Source organism: Triturus cristatus, chromosome 9, assembly GCF_964204655.1.
Source record: "Triturus cristatus chromosome 9, aTriCri1.1, whole genome shotgun sequence".
NCBI classification, from domain to species: Eukaryota; Metazoa; Chordata; class Amphibia; order Caudata; family Salamandridae; genus Triturus; species Triturus cristatus.
Genome location: NC_140592.1, coordinates 347806532 through 347829866, shown reverse-complemented (window position 1 = coordinate 347829866; position 23335 = coordinate 347806532).

The window sequence follows — 23335 nt, the reverse complement described above, 5'->3', positions numbered from 1 at the left end:
TCGATCTAGTGCACAACCAACTGCATCAGCAACCCTTACCGCTTGGCTTGCCCTCTCAGATGGCCCTGCCACCTCAGCTGGATTTTCATTCACGAGAGGGGCTGTATCTTCCAAGGGTGCTGGAACTCTGCGGGTTTGGGAGGCATGCACCCAGTTCAGCAGTCCCCCACACTTCACTGCCGTGTTCGTGACCAGTATTACCTGGTTTGGGCCACGCCAACGAACATCCAGGCAACTCTTCTTCACGTGCTTGCGGACAAGCACCCAGTCTCCCGGGCACAGGTCGTGGCACAGGTCACTTGCAGCTGGAACAGTTGCTCCTTGCACCTGCTGGGAAACAGAACGGACTACGTCAGCCAGTCCCTTACAGTAGTCGAGAATTAAATCATCTGTGATGTTAATCAAAGCAGTAGCAGGTATCGCTGGTAATCGCATTGCCCTCCCCATCAGGATCTCGTGAGGTGACAACCCCGTTCTCCTATCAGGAACACTGCGAAGGCTCATGAGGACCAAAGGCAATGCATCAGGCCATTTCAGGGATGTCGAAGAGCACACTTTGGCCATCCGCGCTTTCAAAGTCCCATTAACTTGTTCACCAATCCCAGAAGCCTCTGCTCGATAACCGCAATGCAATCTCTGATCCACATTTAAGGCAGCACAGAGCAATGTCATGATCTCACTGTGGAAGTGTGTCCCTCTGTCCGACTCCAAAGAGGTCGGTAATCCGAACCTAGGGATAAGTTCCCTCAATAACAGCTTAGCTACAGTGAATGTGTCGCACCTACGTGTTGGGTAAGCCTCCACCCATCTTGATAAGACACACACCACAACTAAGATGTACCTCAACCCATTACACTTCGGCATCTCGATATAGTCCAACTGCATCCTATTGAAAGGCCCTCCTGACCTCCCAATGTGACTCAAAGTTACAGCAGTCTTCTTTCCTGCATTCATCTGCTGACATGTAACACACCTCTGACACACAGCTTCAGCAACCGCACGAAACTTCGGATTGTACCATGTTTGTCTGAACACTCGCACCACTACATCTCTACCAAGATGTACTGCACCATGTATCAATCTTGCCATTGGGTTGAACAGATTTTCCGGTAACACAGCTCGTCCATCACTCAAAACCCACACATCCACATCTCCCTTCTCACATCCTGCTCGTATCCAGCTATCTCGTTCTTGATCAGGAACCTCATCCTGCAATCGTTTTAGTTCCTACCATGTATCGGCCATGGCTAACGTCATGCTGAGCTCGGTTCTTTCTTGGCTTTCTCCAGTGTACCCTCCAGTAAATATGCATCCTTGTTCTGCACAAAACCAGGCAACCTCATCAGCATAAATATTTTCCAGAGACACAAAATCACTCCCTTTGGAATGGGCAGAACATTTGACAACCACAATTTCCTTGGGACACTGCAATGCTTCCAACAATTGTCTCGCATATTCCCCATTTCTAATGGGCGAACCAGAAGAGGTCATGACCCTCTCTGTGACCATAACTGTCCGAAATCGTGAACCACACCAAACACGTACTGACTGTCAGTGTAAATCGTTATCCGGATCTGATCAGCAGCCAAACAGGCATGGGTCAAAGCAATGATTTCAGCTACCTGTGCGGAGTGTACTCCTTCTAAACAAGCAGCTTCAACCACTCCTGTGATGGTACATACAGCAAATGCTGCTCTCAATCGACCAACATCGTCTCTTAGACATGAACCGTCCACAAAGAAAATGTCATCAGGGTCAGGGAGCGGTTCATCAACAATGTCTGGTCTCGGTTTGGTGCATAGTTCAGTCGCATTGAGACAATCATGATCCTCACAATCTTCATCATCTGCATTTGGAATAGACATCAATGTTGCGGGATTCAAAACAGATCACCTCTTCAAAGTCACATTTTCTGCAGCAAGTATAACTTGCTCATAACGTGTCAATCGATTATTTGTGAGGTGCTATGTTTTGGTCGACGTCATCAGCAGTTCAACAGAATGTGGCACATAAACTGTAAGTGGATGTCCCATTACAATACTCTTGCATCTTTCAATACTGACACCTGTTGCAGCAACAGATTTGAGACATCCGGGCAACGCAGAAGCTACTGGACCTAAAGTAGCTGAAAAGTATGTAACTGGTCTACGGACACCTCCATGGTTCTGAGTCAGAACTGACAATGCACAACCTTCTCTCTCGCAACATAACAATGTGAATGCCTTGTTGTAATCAGGCATCACCAAAGCTGGAGCGCAACACAGGGTTTCTCTCAGCCTCAAAAATGACATTAAACAGTCATTGTCCCATGGTACCAGATCACTCACATCCTTGTGCGTCAGCCGTTGCAAAGGATTCGCTTCAAAGGAAAAGTTGGGAATCCATTGGCGACAGTAACCAACCATCCCCAAATACGTTCTGACTTCTCTCTGAGTGGTGGGCACAGGCATGTTCATAATAGCCTCAATGCGATCTGGTTACAAATTTCTCCTGCCCTTCTCTATTCTGTGACCCAAATACTGCACTTCACTCAGACAGTACTGCAATTTATTTGGAGACACCTTGTGTCCATTCTCTGCCAAATTATTCAGTAAAGCAATGGTATAAATTCTGCAAGCATCTTCTGTTTCTGAGGCAACGAGCAAATCATCAATGTATTGCACCAGAACAGAGTTCTGCGGCAACACAAGACCTTCAAGATTCTTCTTCAGGATCTGATTAAAGATCGATGGACTCTCTGTATACCCCTGTGGGATACGACACCATGTTAACACACGGTTCTCCAGCCGGAAAGCAAAAAGAAATTGGCTTTCCTCATGGAGTGGGATCGAGAAGAATGCTTGGCACAGATCAATCACGGTAAACCACTCAGCTTCACATGGAATTTGAAACAGTATCACAGATGGATTTGGTACCACCGGACAGCATGGAACAACTATCGCATTGACCTTTCGCAGGTCTTGTACAATCCTGAATTTCCCACTTGGTTTCTGTAGTCCCATGATAGGCGAATTACATGGGCTACCCATGATCTCTTTCAGAATTCCCTGCTCGATCATAGACTCAATTACAGGCTTGATCCCTGCAATAGTCTGAGGTGACAAATTATACTGGGGTGTCCTAGGGAATTCTACGTTTGGCTTGACCTGAATCTTCACCGGCTCTACACCTTTGATCAATCCGATCTCTTCTCCAGTGAAATCCCACACGTCGAGTGAAACAGAATCTCTCAAGTCAAGTGGAAGATCCTACACTGTCAGCGCGGGATACATTTCTATGCACACGTGCTGATTTGCAACCTTAAAGGTCGCGTCATCATCTCTTGTCTGTACTTCAACTCCCTTTGGTGTACAATAGATGGTGCAATTCAACTTGCACAACAGATCTCTTCCTAACAGGCAAACTGGACTCGAGTCACACACCACGAACTGGTGTTGATCTCGGAATGTTCCTATTCTCACAGGAATTGGCTCTGTCAATGGGCTAGTCATTCTCTTATTTGCTATGCCAACAACTTGGATCGATTGTCCCGAGAGGGGTAGGTTAGGGACTACTGCTGACCTTACAGTAGACCGGGTAGCACCAGTGTCAAGCAAAAAGGTGGTAGGGTGACCATCAACATCTGCTTCTACAAATGGTCCCCTCTGGTCTACCTCCAAGACTGCTCCAAGTGTTCAGTCTTCCTCCCCCATCAGGCACCGTCATGCCAACAGGTCTGGACCAAACTCCTCACTCCCTTCGCACAAAGGCATCTGTTGATAAGTTCGGACTCCCTGCTGAACATTTTGAACCCTAGGCGGCTGAGGAACTTGCACCTGCGGACTACTAGTCCCCCTTTGACCATCCTAGGTCTAGTCACTGTGGGAACTACTTCAGGTACAGGTACCTGAGTTATCTCTACTTCTTGCTGCACCTGATTTATTGGGTTCAAGGGACACTCGCGTTTCCAATGTCCAACCTGGTGACAAAGATGACACGCGGTGGTCTTTTTCAATGTCGCCACATCCATCCCTGTCTTGGGGTCAACAGACTTTGGTCTTCCCTGATTCTGGGCATTCCGATTTCCTCCTTGGTTATTTCCCTGCTTCCTTCCTAACGGCCCTCCACTAGACTGAGCTTGAACCGTTTGCATCTGGACAAGCATCAACTTATCCTTCAATTTCCTGTGCTTCGATTCTATCTCATCAGTACAGTACCTGGCATACCGTAAGATCTCATCTACAGGCTTATTCTGCCAGCAAATCAGATGTTGCTGAATCATAAGACTAACTTCTGGTCTCAACCCCAACACGAACTTTGAAACAAACTGTCCCATGTCTTTAGTCTCTAATGCATCCAATCCGCTGTACTGCTTAAAGGCCTGCAAAAACCTTTCATAATACTCATGCACTGTCTCTTTTGGTTCTTGCACTGTCCGATCTATCTTAACCCAATCAATATCCTGAGGTGAAATTTTTGACTTCAACCATGTAATCACTTGCTCAAACTTCTTCATGACTATGGGTGACGGACCATTTGAAACAGGATCTCTTTCGGGCTCTGAGGTTGGCCATTCAACAGCAATTTTACATGCGGACCATAGATCACCTGGAACCACAATATCAAACAACGTATTCAAGTCAATCCACAACACCTTTGAGATCTTGACAAACCGGTCAACCTGCTTATACCACTCAACGGGCCTCTCCCGCAAGCGGGGAAAGTCATTCGTAAATGCAGCCAAATCACCCCTACTCCAAGGCACATGCACGTACCCTCCATTCTGTACCTTTCGTAAAGGGAAATTTCCTACATCCACCATCCCCCCCACCTGGAGGTGGCGTCTCTTCTATCGTCCTTTTAGAACTCTTCTTCTTAGACCACCTTTCTTCCCATTTGTCAAGCATGATCCATGCACGCATTGCTATAATCAGATCCTTGATATGGGACCTCAATCCCATGACCCTCTTCTCTTCCAATTCTTGGTCGCTATACTGCAATTAATGGCTTCCCTGCAATTACTTTGTTTTGGACAGATCCACATCATACCTTTTGGCCAATTCTGACAATTTCTCATGTGCAGTCCTTGCTTTACGAGTCACATCCTTCGCTATGAAAAGTAACTCATCTTGCTCATACATGTATGTCCTTTCAAGAGGTAGATTTCCACTTATTATTTCGCCTACTTCCGCTTTCAACCTTACCACATCTACCATTCTCCCTTTCAAGGCTCCCTTCAGTATTTCTCGACAAGTCGCCCCATTCCGTTCATCGTACTCGCATTCCTGTTCTTGAGGTCTAATCCCTTCTGTCATGCTCCTAGAAACGGAACAATTTCCTAAATTGCCTTGTTCGCTTTCTACAGTTCTCTCACTCTGATTCTGATTCCTCACCGGCGGTGCCCACATCCGCAAATCTGAGCTTGACTCAACCAAAGACCTTGGTCTCACTGACCTCGCATCCACCTGTCCCCTAGAGGAGTCTGCGGTGGCAGGCAATGGCGCACTCCATTCTATAGGTTTTGGAGTCTGCTCCATCCCATTCACTGATCCATTTCCCTCCTCCACACTCCTCGCTCCTACAGCTGACTGTACTAGACTCCCAACTCTCTCTTGATCTGGGTCGTAAACTGATACAATGGGTCCAATGGTAACTGGTACCTTCAGAGCATCCGGTAACCTCACACCTCTCCCAACCTCTGTGTTTACTACGGGCTGATTTTTCGTGCCCTCAGTTCCTGTCAAGATTTTCCCTTCTACTCTCACCTCTGACTGAGTCTGTAATCCACTAGTCCCTTCTGCTTGAGCTGACTTCCCTTCATAAGAATCTGGATTGTATGGAGGTGGTCTCTCAGACAACAACCTCTCTACTAGACTGTCATCCGTATCACTGTCATCGTCATCCACACTCTTTGCCTTAGCGCTGTCTGTCTTTACCAGTAGCGAGTACAACCTGTCTCCCTCTATCGTTTCTACTCTCCACCTCTTCTCTTGTGCATCCCACCTCACATCTTGGAATGCCTTAATTGACTTCTTCACACTTTCTTGACTTCGATCTCTTTTCCTGTCATGCGCTGCTCTAATCCATGCATGCAACGCCTCAAACTGAGTTGGTCTCTGCAAAGACATTACAGATTTCAACTGATACAACACTTCCAGCCTGAAAGTACCTTATCACGGGAAAGCCAGTTCTCCCTCACCATGTGTCATTTTATGCCAATTTTCAAGCCAAATTATATTATGTAATCCCACATTTCTTGCCATATAATGCGCCGAAGCATCCTCGGGAGGGGCTTCTTCTCCCCCTCGAGTAACCACATGTTTATCACCTCTACATAATTCTCGGAAAACCTTAAAACATTTCATGGTTAACAAATTTTCGATCGCACACAATGTTTTCGTTCACTTCCTGATATCAATCCACCAATAGCAGCGCGACTCACACCAACCGACCTATCGCAGCGCGACACCTTCTGACGTCACACTTCCTCTGCTCGCAGCAGTTCCCCTCCTTCACAATTCACGTCTCACCCTTGCATTCGTCTCATTCACATGCTGAAGTAAATTATCTGTCCACGAAACAACCGGACAATCACTTCTCTGACTGCCTTCGACAGTCTCGAAATTGTCGACCTCAACTGGCAACTGTCTGTCTGCAAAACGACCGGACAATCGCCTCAACTGATAGGTTTCAATCACTCAATATTCCACGTACGACAACCCACGATCAGCGTCGGTTACTCACGCACTCACACATTTGCACCCCCTATCTCGATCCGGGTAAATCGATGACGTCTCACGATCCCCTTTCGGTGGTCAACAAAATGTACCTCGGGTGTCTTCTACACCACAATCACTTAAGCTACTCGTCGAGCCTAAGATTTTCCCGGGCTGCGCGCGCTCACAGCCTGATCTCACAAGCACTCAACACTCACTCCAACTCCGCAAGACATCAAACATTCAAATCAACACCGCGATCTACAAAACATCTCACCCTATTCATACTCACTCCTCCACGAACTGCTGCTATCCGCCGCACTGCTACTCTCCATAAATCTCCATCAGCCGCCGTCGTCCGCCGCTCACCATCCGATGGGTCACCATCACTTGACTTCTATGGGCCTCTAAAATCTCTTATCTTGATCTAGATCTTCCCTCACTATCAGAGATAACCATCCTACTCTGCTACCAACTGATAAGACTGGATTCTTGCCTACCTGGTTCTCTCCAAGAATCCTCTCAGGTCGCCAGGATCTTTTTATCTGCTAAATAGTGTAGAGGGGAGGAAATTAAATTTTCGATACATAATCACCAGAATCAAATCTCATTTCAGAAGGACCACTGACTCCGAATCTAAAATTTGTAGGATTTTATTACAACCAAAAATAACTGCACATACAGACACCTCAGCACAAGGTGAAGAAGATAAATGGGAACTGGATCAAACGCAAATCTACGTAAGAGTCTCATACGACTCAAAGCAAAAAGAATAACCAGCTCCAGGAGCATAAGAAATGCAATGGTTAGTCCAATGTCTACATTAGGAATCATTAGCCTAAAAGAAAATAGTTAGTCTATCCCTACTCTATCTCTAAGGTGATGTCCCTACTTAACATTTCCCTCCCAGGCAAGAGAGTAAAAAGGTGTCAGAAGTAAAGACTTCCTTAGAAGTACATTCACTTAGTCAGAGCTCGTTCTAAGATGCTCCTTCTAGCTTCCCATCTAAACCTCAACTGCTCAACCCTCGGGGCACTGTCCCTAATACAAAATCCCAAAAACGTAGAACACGCCCTTCGGCACACCTCTTCAGCCAGGTCTTCTCCCAGTACTTTTCCAGCGAAACTTGTACTCCATCCAACGACGGTTAGCTTGACCTTGGATCCCAGGCACCTTCTCCGCTGAAAGTATCATCCGTAAATTCCAATGCACTCCCCTGTTGGCTTCTCGTACCATCCTAACTCCTAAAACAAAGACCTAGTCTCTCTAACGAGCTAAACGTCCTTGCACCTGCAACAGAAACATGGGAACGAGAAACTTTTCACTTCTCTAAGATTTTCCATTCTCCTGAAACCCAAAGCTTTACAAAGGGAAATCATTTTCGCCTACAACGTTAGCTAACATAAGAAATGAACAGGCCTTTCTCTTTAAACGTATATGCGATCAGGCCTTTACACTGGTAAACCCACTCCTTAATCACACTTTAAGCATTAGTTCATAATTCTTTTAAACGTAAATAAGCAACCTACACGTGCAACTTTAACATGGCACACGTTTAAACTAATACATTGCATTACATGAAAACTACTCATTATGCATTTACTAAAACACATTTGCAATGCTCTACGACATTACTTTTCATAAAAGCATGGTTACATTTCTAATCACCTCTATGTTAAACAATTCTAGTAATACAATTTCTATGTCACCTCTAAACTAATTCGAATAATATGTGGGTGCGGACTAACAATGATTATGGTGCACCCCTACAAATTTCAGAATAACGTGGTGCTCTATCAGCACCACATAGAGAAGGAGAAGCAGCAGCCATGCGGCCCTTCCTCGATCCATCCTTGCCTTCTCATACTCCTGTCCTCCGGCTCCCCGGGTCTCGCCTCACTGAATGTGGAGGGACTCGCACAAGGGCCTGGGCAGAACGGGCATGGGGCACCTCTACCCAAAACAGAGTACGAGGGCGCGAAAATATCCGATGCTAAACAACTACAAATCTGCTCTTATCGAAAAGGCCACATGCCACCAACTGGCGGTGTGTGTACTATGAAAATGGAGACATATATGGCATGAAGGCAGTTAGCAGGTGTGCAGGGTGACATGCAAATGAGCAATGCTTCCCACCTCCAGCGAGCAGCACAGACATGCACAATTCGTAGTCGGCACTGAGGAATCTATCAGCACAAACGCATGCAGGTGGCACGCACCAAGCACTGCAGTATACTAAAATACTATACTAAAATACACAAAAAATAACTCGCTTGCAGCGTGGTGCATTAGCATGCAGTCCATCTCACCACATACCCTTTTCCAGACTTTGCAGAATTCCCCGCTCATTAGCCCATGTCGTTCTGGCTCCATTGTAAATCAGATGAGGGAGAGAGGCGCTGAGGTTACAGCTCTTGTCCTGGGATGACTTCTAGTTGTAACTGTTAAGCCAACTGGCCTTCTGTTAAGCTGACTGGCCCTCAGCGGCCACTCTACTCTACTGGCCGAGCTCAGAAGAAATGTCCCTTCCCTTTCCTCCAACTCGAACCTAACCAATCCTGCAGCTTCTCTCAGGCGTGAGAGGAGTGTCAGGATTGGACGGAACAGACTAACTCAGCGCTTCTTTTGAGACTGGGAGCCTGCCTGTCCCATCCCCTGGCTGTTTAACACAGCTGCTATAGGTGCAGCAGAAGTGCGCACGTCGGGTTGGCTGATGCAAGGCTGCCGGCCAATCCGACATGCGCACTGTGCACTTTACAGTGTGTCATCCCTGATCCCTGCTATGCCAATCAATCAGAGAATGAGCTCCACCCTCACACTCGCTACGGTAATGTCACGCACATAATAAAATGGTAATAGACATTTTATTATTTAAGTTGGTTCACTGCTGAGCTCGCAGCAGGCAGGGCGACACTCCTGCACCCCAAAGGGGAAACTGCCACTGCTTCCCGCCTAAGCTGGGTAACAACGGACTCCCCATTATGCATCATGCAGACGATCTGGTGATATTTGATCAAACCAGAATTGGCATGAAGAGGGCATTGGACATACTATACAAGTACAACACAAACAACTTTCTGCTTCCAAATGCCACAAAAACCAAAGTCTTGATATTTGGCCATAGAACCAAGAAACATCAGCTGGAATGGCAGTTGGGCCCGCTAAGGATAAGCGCAGCAAGTAAATAGAACTATTTAGTTGCTTGGCTGTCAGATACAGGTAAATCCACCATGCAGGCTAATGCACTGGTGGATTGAGAAGCCAAGACCACATATGCATTATGCCAATTACATCATAAGCTACAAAGCCATTCGACAGAAGGGATCCGACGAGTCTTGCGGGCGAAACTACTCCCAATGATAATCTATGGTCATCTGGCTTTCCATGGCATGCTCCCCGACAGGGTTGGATTGGGATCAAAAATCGGCAAGGACACACCCCAAAAAAGTGGCCTACATTTGCGTATTGCCTTTCCGCAAAACACTGCTTCAGCGAAGTTTTATGAAAAGAAAGGGGAGGGGGCATGTTTTATTAACTTCACTTAGATAAAAAAAAAAAATTAGTTCACACTGCTGAGCCACACATGAATGCAAGTGAGACTACTTCTGCTCAGGCCCCCTGCCCTGCTCAATCAGCATACATTAATGGGCCGGCCCAGTGGCAAAAAGGGAGTGATACCTCTGCACATCTGCCTCTAGAAAGGCCACTCAGGCACACACTGGGCCGCTGGCGGCATCCTAACAGCACAGACAGCCCTCAGGCTGCCCAAAAAAGCAGCCCACAGTTAGAACTCGGCTATTTCCTGAGTGCCCGCGTTACCCTGCTCACCGAGTCACTAGAGCGATGCCACACAGCTGCATATAGGAAAATGTTGAGGGGAAGATTAGTAGATTCTCATGCAACGCAGTGCAGCAGCCGCAAATGCTGCTCCAGAGACGATTTAAGGCATGGGCAAAGTGGGCTCCAACCCAGGGCCCCAGCCTTTCAGGAGAACTACTGATAGAGCCAGCTATGTTCTGCAAAGAGTCTTACCCTTAGGACCTTGAATCATTTTTAAACAGATTGTAGTAAATAGCGTTTTTTCTAGAATTTATTTATGATGTGTGAGAGTCTACTGCAGACCTTTTGCAGACAAAATGTGTTTATGTTTCAATCAAAAGCCATATAAAAAGTTTTCTTTTAGATCAATACAGGACCTCACATATGAGAAATGGTAGGGTGTGACAGAGAATATTTGCAGTAATGTTATTGATCTGCTGCTGTGTTACAATACTAAAAACACACATCACTATCCCAAAATATTTGATGTACACTAATTTAGAATTTTACCAAAGAGGACATGAAAGAGCTGAAATTGTATCATAAAATCAAAGCTGTTCTGAACAGGGGCCCTGTAGGAGAGTAGGGTCTGCTATCCTATGGTCACCCCAAATTTTTGCTTTTTGCTTCACTGGTTTTTGACATATTGAGGCTGTGGGCCTGCTAATCAGACCCCCAGCCTGCTGTTCTCTCTAACTAAATTGACACTATGCACCCTAGGTGCATAACCAATTGGAAGTGGATCACCCTGTGAGCCCCTGTACCAGTGTACACTAGGTACCCAGGGCATTGGTGTTTCTAAGGCCTGCCAGGGGCTGAAGCATGTATTATGCCACCCCAGGCTTGGCCTAACAAATTTGACACAACTGGCTGATCACTCAGCTGGGGTAAGTTGGTGTAACCACCTCTTACTTAGGTGTAGTATACCTATACCTAACCTTAAATGGGACACATGTAACCTATAAGTCACTCCTATGGCAGGCCTTAACAATCCTGAAGGCAGAGTGCTTGGTTCCATGTGAGATGGTGCTCTGGCATGAGCTGAGCCTGTCTGAAGTGGTCGGAACAACTTCCTTCTACCGTTTCCAGATATCGTCATACCATATACTCTTAAGTGCATTATGAACCTCGCGGTTAAATGCTATCTTTGGTTTGGCTTTATCAAAACATGTCGAGTAAGGTGTCATACGAAATGGAATACTAACCCCTCGCCAATTCTGGCGACGGGGTTAGCATTCCACCCTTCTAGAGGGACACGACATGTACAGTACCTGAAACCCGGGTAAAATCAGACATAGCCTCAGCTCCACAAAATGGATGCTGCCACCACAGACACAAGTCTGCCCTTCTGCTGCTGGGAGTCCTTCCAGCTTGGGAGACGTGGACAAAGGGTTTCCTGCCAGGGGAGGTGCGAGCACCACCCCAGACAGGATTTTGTGTATTGGTCAGGTAGGGCTTGAAAGAAACCAGACATGCCTGAGGCTCACAAGGAGCCTCGGTGCATATGCCAGTTCAATCCGGTCCTGGGGCACACCAGCCCCGGACCTGGGGCGAGCTGGACAAAGGATTGGGGGTGTAACCACCCCCCTTCCTGGTCCCACCCTTAGGGAGGGACCTAGCAGGTAGTCCGGCCCCTAGAATCCGCTTAAAGGTAGGAGCTGTGTCCTAAGACTTCAGACATCCTGGAATCAACTTAACTACAAGAAGAAGACGGGAACTTCGACGCTCTGCCGCACAGAGGACTGAAGGAAATCTCCCCTGTGGTCAGGGAGTGACCACCTTTCTAACGCAAGCACCATCCAGCGAATCAACGTCTGCTTTGCCGCCGCCTCCCGCCGGAGCCCGAGCCCAGAGACTGACAAGACCTGGACCTCCAGATCTCTCACCGCCCGATCCACAGTCCCTGAAAAGAAGGAACCCGTGGAGGCACCGAGACACGTGGAGCCAGCCATCTTGAAAAGACCACGACAAGCTGCAAGCGCGACAACCGAGGCTCCCTCCAAGTTGTGCTTTGGGTCCTGAGAAGCCCAACACCCGAGCAGCATCTGCACCAAAGGTGAGCCCTCCAGCATCTCCACGATCTGCGTGGGGCCCCTCTGCATTTTGCCACTCGACGCGCCTAACCGGTTGCTGGCCGCTGGCTAGTGGCCATCTTGGCGATGAACTTCAAGAAATACACCGCTGGTCTGGTTGCTCCAGACTGGCCCTTGCTCCCCTCCAAAGGAGCAGTCCCTCTGACCTTGCTGGTCAGAGCCATCAGCCTATTTCGTTTTCCACAACAATTGCTTTTGCCAAGGCTTGTTTGCTTCGATCAAGTCACCGACACCGCCAACAGCGAGAACCTGCGTTGGACAGCTCGTGACCCGACTCCTGGACGTCGTCGACCTTCAGGGACCACGTGGCTGCAGAGACAAGCTGTACCTTTCCTCCTGTTTGCACCCGACATCGCCTGGTACCCACCTGGTGCCACGCTGGTCACTGGCTAGTGACTGTGAACACTGTCCCCTCTGCTTACAGGTCTTCTACAACTCCGATCCACCCTTGGATCCACCGCATCTCTTCCGGGCCGACCGCCTGCAGCACCTTTGTCTTCAGGCTCCATTGAACATATAGAAGAAACCCGACGCACTTCGAGACCTATGCACCCGCTTCCTGTGGGTGAGGTAAAGCTGGCACTCCGGTGCCCAAGTGTAGAGTATCATCTCTAGTGTCTGTGTTTCCGATCTTGAGTTCATAGTCCATCCGGAAGATCCTTTTTGCAGTAACTTTGTAACTTTTACGCACCCATTGAAAACCTATGGGAGCTCGCGTGTGACTATTTGCTCTGCACACGCAACCCGTGGACCTCCTGGTCACTAACTAAAGTTAGCTCCTTGTAGGCCCAGCGATTCTAGAGGCCCTAGGCCTTTTCCCTTTTCTGTTCGTGGTACTTATACCACTATTTTAGTATATGATTCGAGTGGCCACCAGGGCCTATCCATATAAAGTGCAACTTCTGTGTATTCTAACGTATTCTTGTTTAACGATTTGTGCTCCTGTGCTCATAAAGAGTCTAGGGGTTACTTTGAGAAATAAATACATATATATTTTGAATATATATCTGTGTGGTGTCCTTTCATTGGTATAAAAGGGGGTTGCATTTGGTAAAACAGCCGGCTTAACACGCTTTCACGAGTTTAGCCTCAAAGACTGCTTAGCCTACGCTACCACTAGGGCAGCTAGTCCGAAAAGGTTGACTTACAACCACACCATAAGGGTTGCTTGGCATGGTACAAGGTGGTCACTTTAACTAGTGAACATCATATACCAGGCCAACTTCTCACAGGCCCTAAAAATACATTTGGCCCAGGGGCCTAAAATCCTTAAGAAGGCGAGAGCAGGAGACCGCCATATTTAGAGAAATATGGCTCTCTCCACCCCTCTCCCTAGTGCTGGCACAGATATATGCTGCCATGGGCAATGGGCACACCTTTGCACCATGGTGCAAGGGTGTCTCCGTGAGTCTAGCATAGGTTTTGTACTGGAAGGGTACCCTTCCAGTACAAAATACCATGCTTAGACTAACTTGAAAACATTTCCCACTTTGTACAGTGCAGCACACATAAAAAGTCAGAAAAGGAAGGAGAAATGAAAGCATTTCTCCTTCATAGCGCCTATTTGAAATGGGCGCTATTTTCACTTGAAAGTAAATTAGTAAAAAAAGATTTTGCCTCGATTCGCGTCACTTTTGTGATGCAAACACAGCGCTAAAACGTAGTAATTATACCCAAGTATTCCAAAATCAACTCTGCGCACATTGATCTAGTTAGAATTAAATCTTGTGACTATGGACATCAAATGTAAAAAAGATCTGATCAAGTATCACTTATGTGTGACCAGGGTAGATCCTGATTTAATGAGAGGGGCACTGAATGTGATATTCCAGGACACAAAGGGCAGCTGGGCAAAGTTTTTGAGCAGTGCCAGAAACACAGATCCATCAATAACAATGGACAGACTGAAGAGGCTGGGAAATGTGCAAGGCAAGTGCGTATCTAGGGAACAGGATATAGAACAAATTAGAAGCACCCCGGGCATGGAGGGCCTTGCCAAATCGTACGAGGACAACTCGAGCCAACCATATTTGAAAGCTGTTCTGGGAAGACAAGCCCAAGAGAACATACTGCCTACCAGGCTTCTAACCCTGCCCATAAGGGAATACAGGCTACCTTGGAAAAACATTCCCGTCGGCCATGAGCCTGTGTCAATGCCATTCTGAATCGGCTGCGCATATTATTTGCTGTTGCCCTGCTCTGAAAAACCAGAGGCAAGTGCTCCTAAGAACAATCTTTTTGCAAAATGATCCCATTTTGCAGGACAGGCAAAAAGGAGTTGCGATATATTTATACAACTACTGTCCCAATGGAATTAGCACGAATTGGCAATTTCTTTGCTGAAGTTGAAAGATCCCTGCGAGCTTCTCGCCAACCTTAGGGGAGGACTTTGGAAAACCCCTCAGCAACCCCTCAACAACTTAGAGTGAATGCTAATTACAGCTATGAACTGATGCACTTGGTTTCATCATGAGATATTATTATCACAGGGCACGTTGCACTTTAGTGTCATGTCTGTCTTCTCCGTACTTTCTTGTTCTACCATGTGGCACTTTCAGTGAATAGCTTACTGGTCTTATGGGACATTTTAACCATAGGGCACATCGCACTTTATTGATAGGTCATTCAATCAATCAAGGAATTGGGAAGCGTGCTACTCCCCCGTGAGGGTCTCAAGGCGCAGGGGGTGCATCTCTGAGTCAGCCGAAGAGCCAGGGCTTGAGGATGCTCCTGAAGGTGTGCAGAGTGAGGGAGCGTCTGATGTTGATCTGGAGCTCGCACCAGGCCTTTTCCGTGATGTAGGAGAAGGCCTTTCAACCCGCTCTGGTTCTGCGGATGTGCGGGGTCTCTGTGAGGGGGAGGTCGGCAGAGTGGAGGTTTCTCTTGGGTGCATGGAAGGAGACACTTTCGTTGAGGTATTTGGGTCTGGTGTTGTGGAGGGATTTGTAGACGAGGGGAGCCAGTGGAGGTCTTGCAGGTGTTGGGTGATGTGTTAATTCCGTGGGATGCCTAGGATGAGTCTGGCCGCAGTGTTCTGGATGGTCTGGAGTTTGCGTAGCAGGGATTTGTTGATTCCAGCGTAGAGGGCGTTTCCATAGTCCAGTTTGCTTGTTATGAGTATGTGGGTGACGGTCTTTCTGTATTCGGGGAGGATCCATTTGAAGGTCTTGTGAAGGATGGGGAGGGTGTTGAAACAGGTGGAGGCAACGGCGTTGATCTGGCGGGTCATGGTGAGGGAAGAGTTGAGTATGATGCCGAGGTTCTTTGCGTGGTCCGTGGGGGTGGGGGGTTGCCGAGGGAGGTGGGCCAGCAGGTGTTGTCCAATGCGGAGGGGGGGTGTCCGAGGATGAGGACTTCTGTCTTCTCCAAGTTAAACTTCAGACAGCTGCTGTTCATCCAGGATGCAACGTCTTTCATTCCTTCCTGGAAGCTGAGTCTGGTGGCATCAGGTTCCTTCGTGAGGGAGAGGATGAGCTGGGTGTCGTTGGCATAGGATTCTATGCTCAGCCCATGCTGTCTAACGATGGCGGTGAGAGGGCCATGTAGATGTTGAAGAGCATGGGACTGAGTTGATCTCTGTGGGATCAGAGAGAAAGGGGGGTAGTCTGATTCTTTGGGTTCTGCCAGTGAGGAAGGAGCAGAGTCAGTCGAAGGTGGTTCCCTGTATGCTGGCATTGTGGAGTCTGGCTGTGAGAGTGCGGTGGGAGACGCTGTTGAAGGCTGCGGAGAGGTTTAGTAGGTTAAGGGCTGCTGTGTGGCCTTGGTCGAGGATCGTGCGGCTATCGTCTGTGGTTGGAAGGAGGGCGATCTCGGTGCTATAGTTGCTACGGAATCCGGATTGGGAAGGGTTGAGGATGGCGTTCTCCTCGATGAAGTTTGTCAGCTGGGCGTTGACAATCTTCTCGTGACTTTGGCCACAAAGGGAAGGAGAGAGATGGGTAGGTCATTTTTCAGGTCCATTGGGTGTAGATGTATTCCCCTATGCACTTCTGACCCAGCATGTGGCACTTTAAGCAAATAGCCTACTTCCAGGATATTTAAGCATGCACTTTTGACCCGGCACGAGGTACTTTAAGCAAATAGCCTGCTTTCTGGATATTTAGGACTGCATAAAGTTTTTATTGTAAACTGTACTTAATCACACTTCATGCTTACTAAACTTTTAACCAGACTTGAGCGGCTGGCGGGGTCTTAGGTTTACGGTAACGTGACTACTACGCAACCGACACTAGCATTTAGTGTTTTCCAACCCTGGCCACATTGTCTCCACAGCCTAATGGGGTTGTGTGTTCTTTGTTTACACGGCACCACACGTTTTTTAGGGTGCTGTATGTGTGGCCACCATTGATACCTCTTAGAGGTTGTGGCCACCACCAAAAAGGTGCAGGTAGCCGTATATATTGGTCCTGAAGAATTGCCATTTAATTAAAACCCAGGCAAGAAACATGTTGACCTCTTTGATTTTTGTAGCACATATTACTCATACACCTAATGGTGAGAGATGTGCGGATTGTTTTTAATCAGGGTGTTGACCATACTTTATTAAATTTGTTTGAAGTGGATCACCTACTCTGTTTTAGTACACTTACCTTTCACTTCACTTGCACCTACACCATTTATCCTAATTAACTGTTTTCCCCACACACCTCACTCACCGGCGTTTGGAAATAAAGATCTCCGACAGGAAGGCCCCCTCGGGGTGCCTGATCGGGCATTGCACTGCCGGCCCGATAAGGAGCAAAGACCCGGTGATGAAGCAAGACACCCGCTTGTTGGGTGTGTGAGGGTCTTCTTTTCCAGAAGGAGTACCTTCTACTCCGTTCAACCAGACCATTTCACACCACCACCTTGGGACCTAGTGATTCTAACACACACTGCGTTATTATCAGGAACTGCATACCCTGTTGTTAATACTAAACTTTTAAGACCAGCACTTGGCATTTTAAGCGATAGCTTCCATTTTGAGAACGGGAACGACAAGCCAAGGTTTGATTTCTTGGTGGAATCAGGTGCAGGTGTCTTATTTTGGGGCATTTTACCAAATAGTCTGATTACATTTGACCTTGCCGGTGCACAGTTGCACACTAAGGTATTTGACATGTTATTTTATGCATGTGCATAGCACGCCCCATCATGCCTATTAAACCCCACATGATATGGATGATTGTCCTGGGTTTAAGTCTTGTGTTGCTAATCTTCTAAATGTAATTAGTATAATATTAACCCTTTCAGCCGATGTATTGGTATTGTTATTTTATGTTATCTTTGTAATGATTTTAAGTAATCACACAATAAAGATAACTGGTCGACTACTGCCTATGCATCTGCATTTACTCAACGCAATGCCAGGGATAGCGGTAGTGATGTCACCCATCCTTTGATCCACGGTGACAACATAATGTTGACCATTGGCGATCCCAGGGGTGGCACAATATGGGAGCTGCAGGCACTGTTTATGCCAGGCCCTGCTTGTTTCAGGGCGCTACACCTCCGCTACTAGGTGTATTTATATATCAAAAAATGCAGACCTTGCATATGAGCTCGGTCAAACTGTGTCCCAGGTCAATTGTTCCTGTTTTGAATGAGGTGCGCACGCTTCAGATGGGTCCCTGCATGACATAAGTGATCCCCGCCCCCAGTAGTGTCTGTTATCTGGGCATAGTCGCAGTGCGGGGGAGGGGGGAACCGGGGACAACTAAATAAAAATAAATAACTTACCTGCATCCATGCTTCGATGTGGCTCCGACGCTCCGCTATGGCTCTGTGCACTGCAGGCACAGGCTCCCAGAATCCCCTGCGGCCAATCCTGCTGATGCATGAAAGCAGAAGCAGAATTGGCCTGAGCGCTTGGATTTACGCTCCCAGATAGACTGGGAGCCTGTGCTTGCTCTCTCCAACCCAGCAACTTAGCTGGGTTGGAGAGAGCTTCAGTGCGCATGACGGTTTAGCCGTCCTGAGATGGCCGGCCAAACTGTCATGTGTACTGTTAAAGTGCAAAACACTCTTCCACCACCCTGTCATCTCTGACCATGTCCCCAAGCCTCGGCTCCGACAGCCAAAATACAACAATAAACAAGGGTTTATTATTGTTTTAATTTTTCATGTTTTGGTCTGCTGGGGCCGGGGGGGATGCTCCTCTGCCATAGTGGAGGAGCAGCCACTGCCTGCCCTACAAAAGCTTCTGAAAGGAGATGCACCACCAGTAGCTCCTCAGCAGCTTCATAGTTGCTGGTAAGGTTCAGAGCTGGGGGAAGTGCAAGGAGTGTAAACTACAAATACTATACAGAGATCTTCTAATACGGTTTACTTTCAGTGCTTCTGCCTCCATAACCCTTTAAGCACACCTGCCAACTTGAAGAACAAACTTACGTGTGAGGAGGGGGCAGTGCCTTGAAGGAGTGGGGCCTCATGCCAAGAGGTACCTACGAGGCACTTTTGAACACCTCCCTGCCCCCAAGCCCCCTCCACCTAGAAAGAAAAAATCTTGCTGACGGTGGTGCCGATGTCTTGGGATGTTTTCACACCGTTTAATGGACCTCGGCAGTTCAAAGCCTCGGAAAACGAGCTGGAACACCACTATTTATTGTGGTTTTCAAGTCGTTTTTCCTGCTGCCGTATGATGCCGGGAGACCATGTGATGGGAGCCGATATTGTGTGTCTCACAGTGGCACCCTGTGAGTTGGCAGGTATGCTTTAAGGTCAGAGGTTGAGAGGGCAGTTCCAGGGATACAAAAGTAAAAGCCAGGTGGAACACCTGCAACTTCTGATATCCTTACACAACATCCATGATGTAAGGTCTAAAAATATTATGCTCTCCATTTTCAAATGTAAAAATGCAGATTTTATCAAAGCAGAAGAGGATCCTTGGGTCCAATGAGAGAGTTGCATTCAAAATAATATTCAGATTCCATTCAAATTTCTCTGGGTGGCGGGGGCGTGGTCTCGCCGGGTGCAAGATGGCCACACCTTGAGTGAGCTGAAAGATGGCCACACCTTGCGTGGGCTCTGCCAGCCGAGTGAAACCTCCGTCCAAATCCTGGTGAAAATAGACAATCGACTGCCACGAAAGTGCGAACGTGTGAGAGATATTTGAGCAAGACGCCGGCTTCAGCCCTCCCGGCCCGACTGACTTGCTGCATAGCCAATATACCCCACTGTGGCCTACCTGAGCTGCTGGCTGCTGTGGCTGGCTGGCTGAGCCAAAGGGAGGAGGCAGCGGATGAAGGAGTTGGCGGGGAGAGCAAACCGCGACGTCGCTGGAAGGTGAAAGGTCCACATCCAAACTGCTGAACCAGAGGCCCGGGCTGCACCTGCACCTGCCTCTGCCCCTGTGAGAACCTAGGTGAGGGCTTGGAAGAGCGCAACCCCAGCTGTGACGGGGCCAGCCAGGCATCGCCGGACGGACTGGGCCTGCCTGTGGCTGCGGGCTCATATTTCCAGCGCTGGGCTGGGCGCGGATCGCAGTCACCGCCGGGGACCGGTCCGTGGCCCAGGGAGCAGACGGAGCATTGAAGGCCCGCAAACAGCACTGCCAGGAATGAGGAGCGGAAGGTGAGAAGGCACAGATCTGCTGGGGGAGGTGGACACAGCCGTGCGTGGATCGGGCACAGCTGTGCAATTGTCTATTCCCCAGCAGCACAACAAAATAACAGGAGCCAGCTTGGCGCCCTCTGAATAGCTGCCTTCCGTGCCCCTACAGACTCTTCTCCCCCCTCGTGCTCGGCTCTCTGCCCTCCCGGGGGACCCAGCACTGCGGAAGGAGAATACAGCCCACGAGAGAGTGCCAGTATACCCCCGCGAGGTCGGGCGAGAGACTGCTGCCTTCCGGATTCCTGGGGGCCCCTCTGTTCTGAGGTGGAAGAGATTTTCCCTGCGCTCTTGCTCCCCCTCCCCACCGGGGCACGTCCCCTCCCCTGGGGGCGCCGACCGACGGTGGCACAGAACGCGTGAGGCACTAGGACAATTGCGGAGGCTATGAGGAGACGGGTAGAGAGCGGCTTGAGTGGCGGATAATTGCGCGGGTCCGTGGGCAGCAGATTCGAGATGCCACTACTGCTCATCTCTAGTGGAAAATTGCTGTGCCATTATCTGCGCCCCGGGAGGCACGGGGAAAACTGATGGTAAGCAGCCAAAAATATCCTTTTCGGGTAGACCCACGGGTCGCGGTGGTGAGTCGCCACAGATGGTGGAGGAGCAGTCTACCGGCGCTGCAGAAACAAATGTAAGTGAAGAGGACATTCGCTCTAATTTAATGGAGGTCAAGACGAGGTTGCAATCAATAGGCAACAAAATTGACAACCGAACTGCCCGCTTGGACCAGGTGAATCAAAGGGATGGGTCACACGACAGCAGAATAACACAGCTGGAATCCAGGGTGTCAGACTCCAAAGACACGCTCGCTAGCAATCGCCAAAAGATGCTAAAAATGGATAAAGTGCTGGAATTAACCTACGCCAAAAATGAAGACTTGGAATCACGTTCCAGATGGAACAACATCCAAATCACTGGCATCCCTGTGAAGGAAATGGCCCAAATAGGGTCACCCGGGTGACTCACGACCACCTCTCAGCCTTCCATACCAAATGAAGAGTCGGTCAGACAGTAGAGAATACAAACCAATACTTGTTTATTCAAATACACTCAGAGTGGAGCCCGGTCTGCCCAGTCACTTAGGAGTGCTGCAGAGGGACTGACATCAGCAAGCATAACAACATTATGTACACTTCGAAACCAATGAAAGCACGCCCACCATGGAATTTTCCAAGCAGATGCAGCTGGACAGTAAATTACAAAGGAGTAGGCTGGGCACACATTATCTGCTATCAAGGTCATTCTGCCTGTGCCCACCGCTAGACAAGTGGGAGAAGGCCTACATCTGCAGAGCTCGGACGGGTTGAGTTTCGCATTCTACAAAGAATACGCAACCATACTCATCCCTCATCTCATTGAGATGTACCACGCATCGCTAACAATCAGCAAGCTACCCCCCCACCCTCTGCGAAGCCATCATTATCACGATATTGAAACCAGACAAATCGCCGGAAATCTGTGATTCCTAGAGACCCCTCTCTCTTATCAATTTAGATAACAAAATTTACGCGAACGTCCAACTGACTACAACCTCTAATGCCACTAACAGCGCGGCCTTATCAGTCTGGGTTCATACCGGGGAGAGCCACATCTCATAACCTCTGCACTACCTTCTCAGTAATGCACCACCTCAGCCCCTCTCTGCCAGCGGTGGCAGCCCTGCTGAATGCCACAAAGGCGTTTGATTCCCTCCAGTGATCCTATCTTTTCCCTCTGCTGGGGTGTTTGGGCTTCAGCTTCATACAGAATATCCAGTTACAGTACAACCTTCCTTCGGCGACTGTGAGGCTCAATGGACGCACATCAGACCATTCTGTAATTACGCGCAGCACAAGCCAGGTGAACTGGAGTAAATCTATACTATTTCCACTCAGGGACGAGACGCTGCCATTTCAGACTGAGTATGCAAACAAGTGGGAGTCTGAGCCGACTCGATATCTGGGCGTGTGGCTGAGCAGAGATCTAGAGGAATTGTGGAAGCTAATTATGGGAATGTGATTGAGTGGCTCGAAGCACGTATTCCAGTGTGGAACAAACTACCACTGTCTCTCGCTGGGCGCATAGCTATTATAAAAATGGTCATCCTCCCAAAACTGCTTTACTTATTTGTCAACATCCCACTCTCCCTGATAGCGCATTTCTTCAAACGCTTGCGCTGTAACTCGATCACCCTTGTCTGGCCAGGCCAACAAGCTAGGATAGCATATGAAATTCTTACACTACCCCAGTTGCGTTGCGGTCTGGGAGCAGTGGACCTTAAGTTATATGCTTCCTGCGCCCAAGCGAGCTACATACATTTTTGGATACATCCAACGCCGTGCCAACCACATGTGGCGGTGGAGTGTGGTCGTGCGGCACCGTGGCCACTGCAAACTGCACTATTCCAACCCTACAAAACGCCCAAAGATGAAATCAACACAGTAGAGTGCGTGCGCTGGGCGTGGTATGGTATCCGTAGGCAAATGGAAGTAGCCGTTCTATATGCTCCGTCGGAAGCGGTGGTGGAGAACCCGGCCCTTCCTCATTTGCAGGACAGAGGGGCCGCACGCCATGCAGATACCTTAGGAATACACACGTTTGCTGACCTATATCCAGGTGATTTATTGCTACCTCCACTAGATAGTACAGCGGAAACGCCAATCACCTTTTCCGATACACTTCTGTATTATCAGCTTAGAGCGACTTGCAAAGATATACACAGCACCTTCCAGGCTTTACCCCCTGGTCAACACTGCACTCGAATATGTACATCCGTCCGCGTCGCTGCAAAAGCTCATAACCCAACTTTATTCTATGACACAGACTGCTTCCCTGCTGGACAGTTCGCGAGCACGCAGGGCCTGCGAGTTAGACTTGGAGCAGAATATATAGCTGAGAAGGACTGGCTTTACTGACCGAACGACTATCCCTTAACTACCACTACGACTGATTCACTTCAAATACTTGCAGAGAGCATACCACACACCCGTGCATCTTCACAGAATCAGGCTGACGGAAGATGCGACATGCATGCGCTGCTCCACTCAGCCTGCTACATTAATGCACCTGGCCTGGGCGTGCCCGAGGGTAGCAGGATTTTGGCAGGAAGTATGCACAATAATCACTGATTTGACTGAAGCCCCCTTCTCACCAACCCCT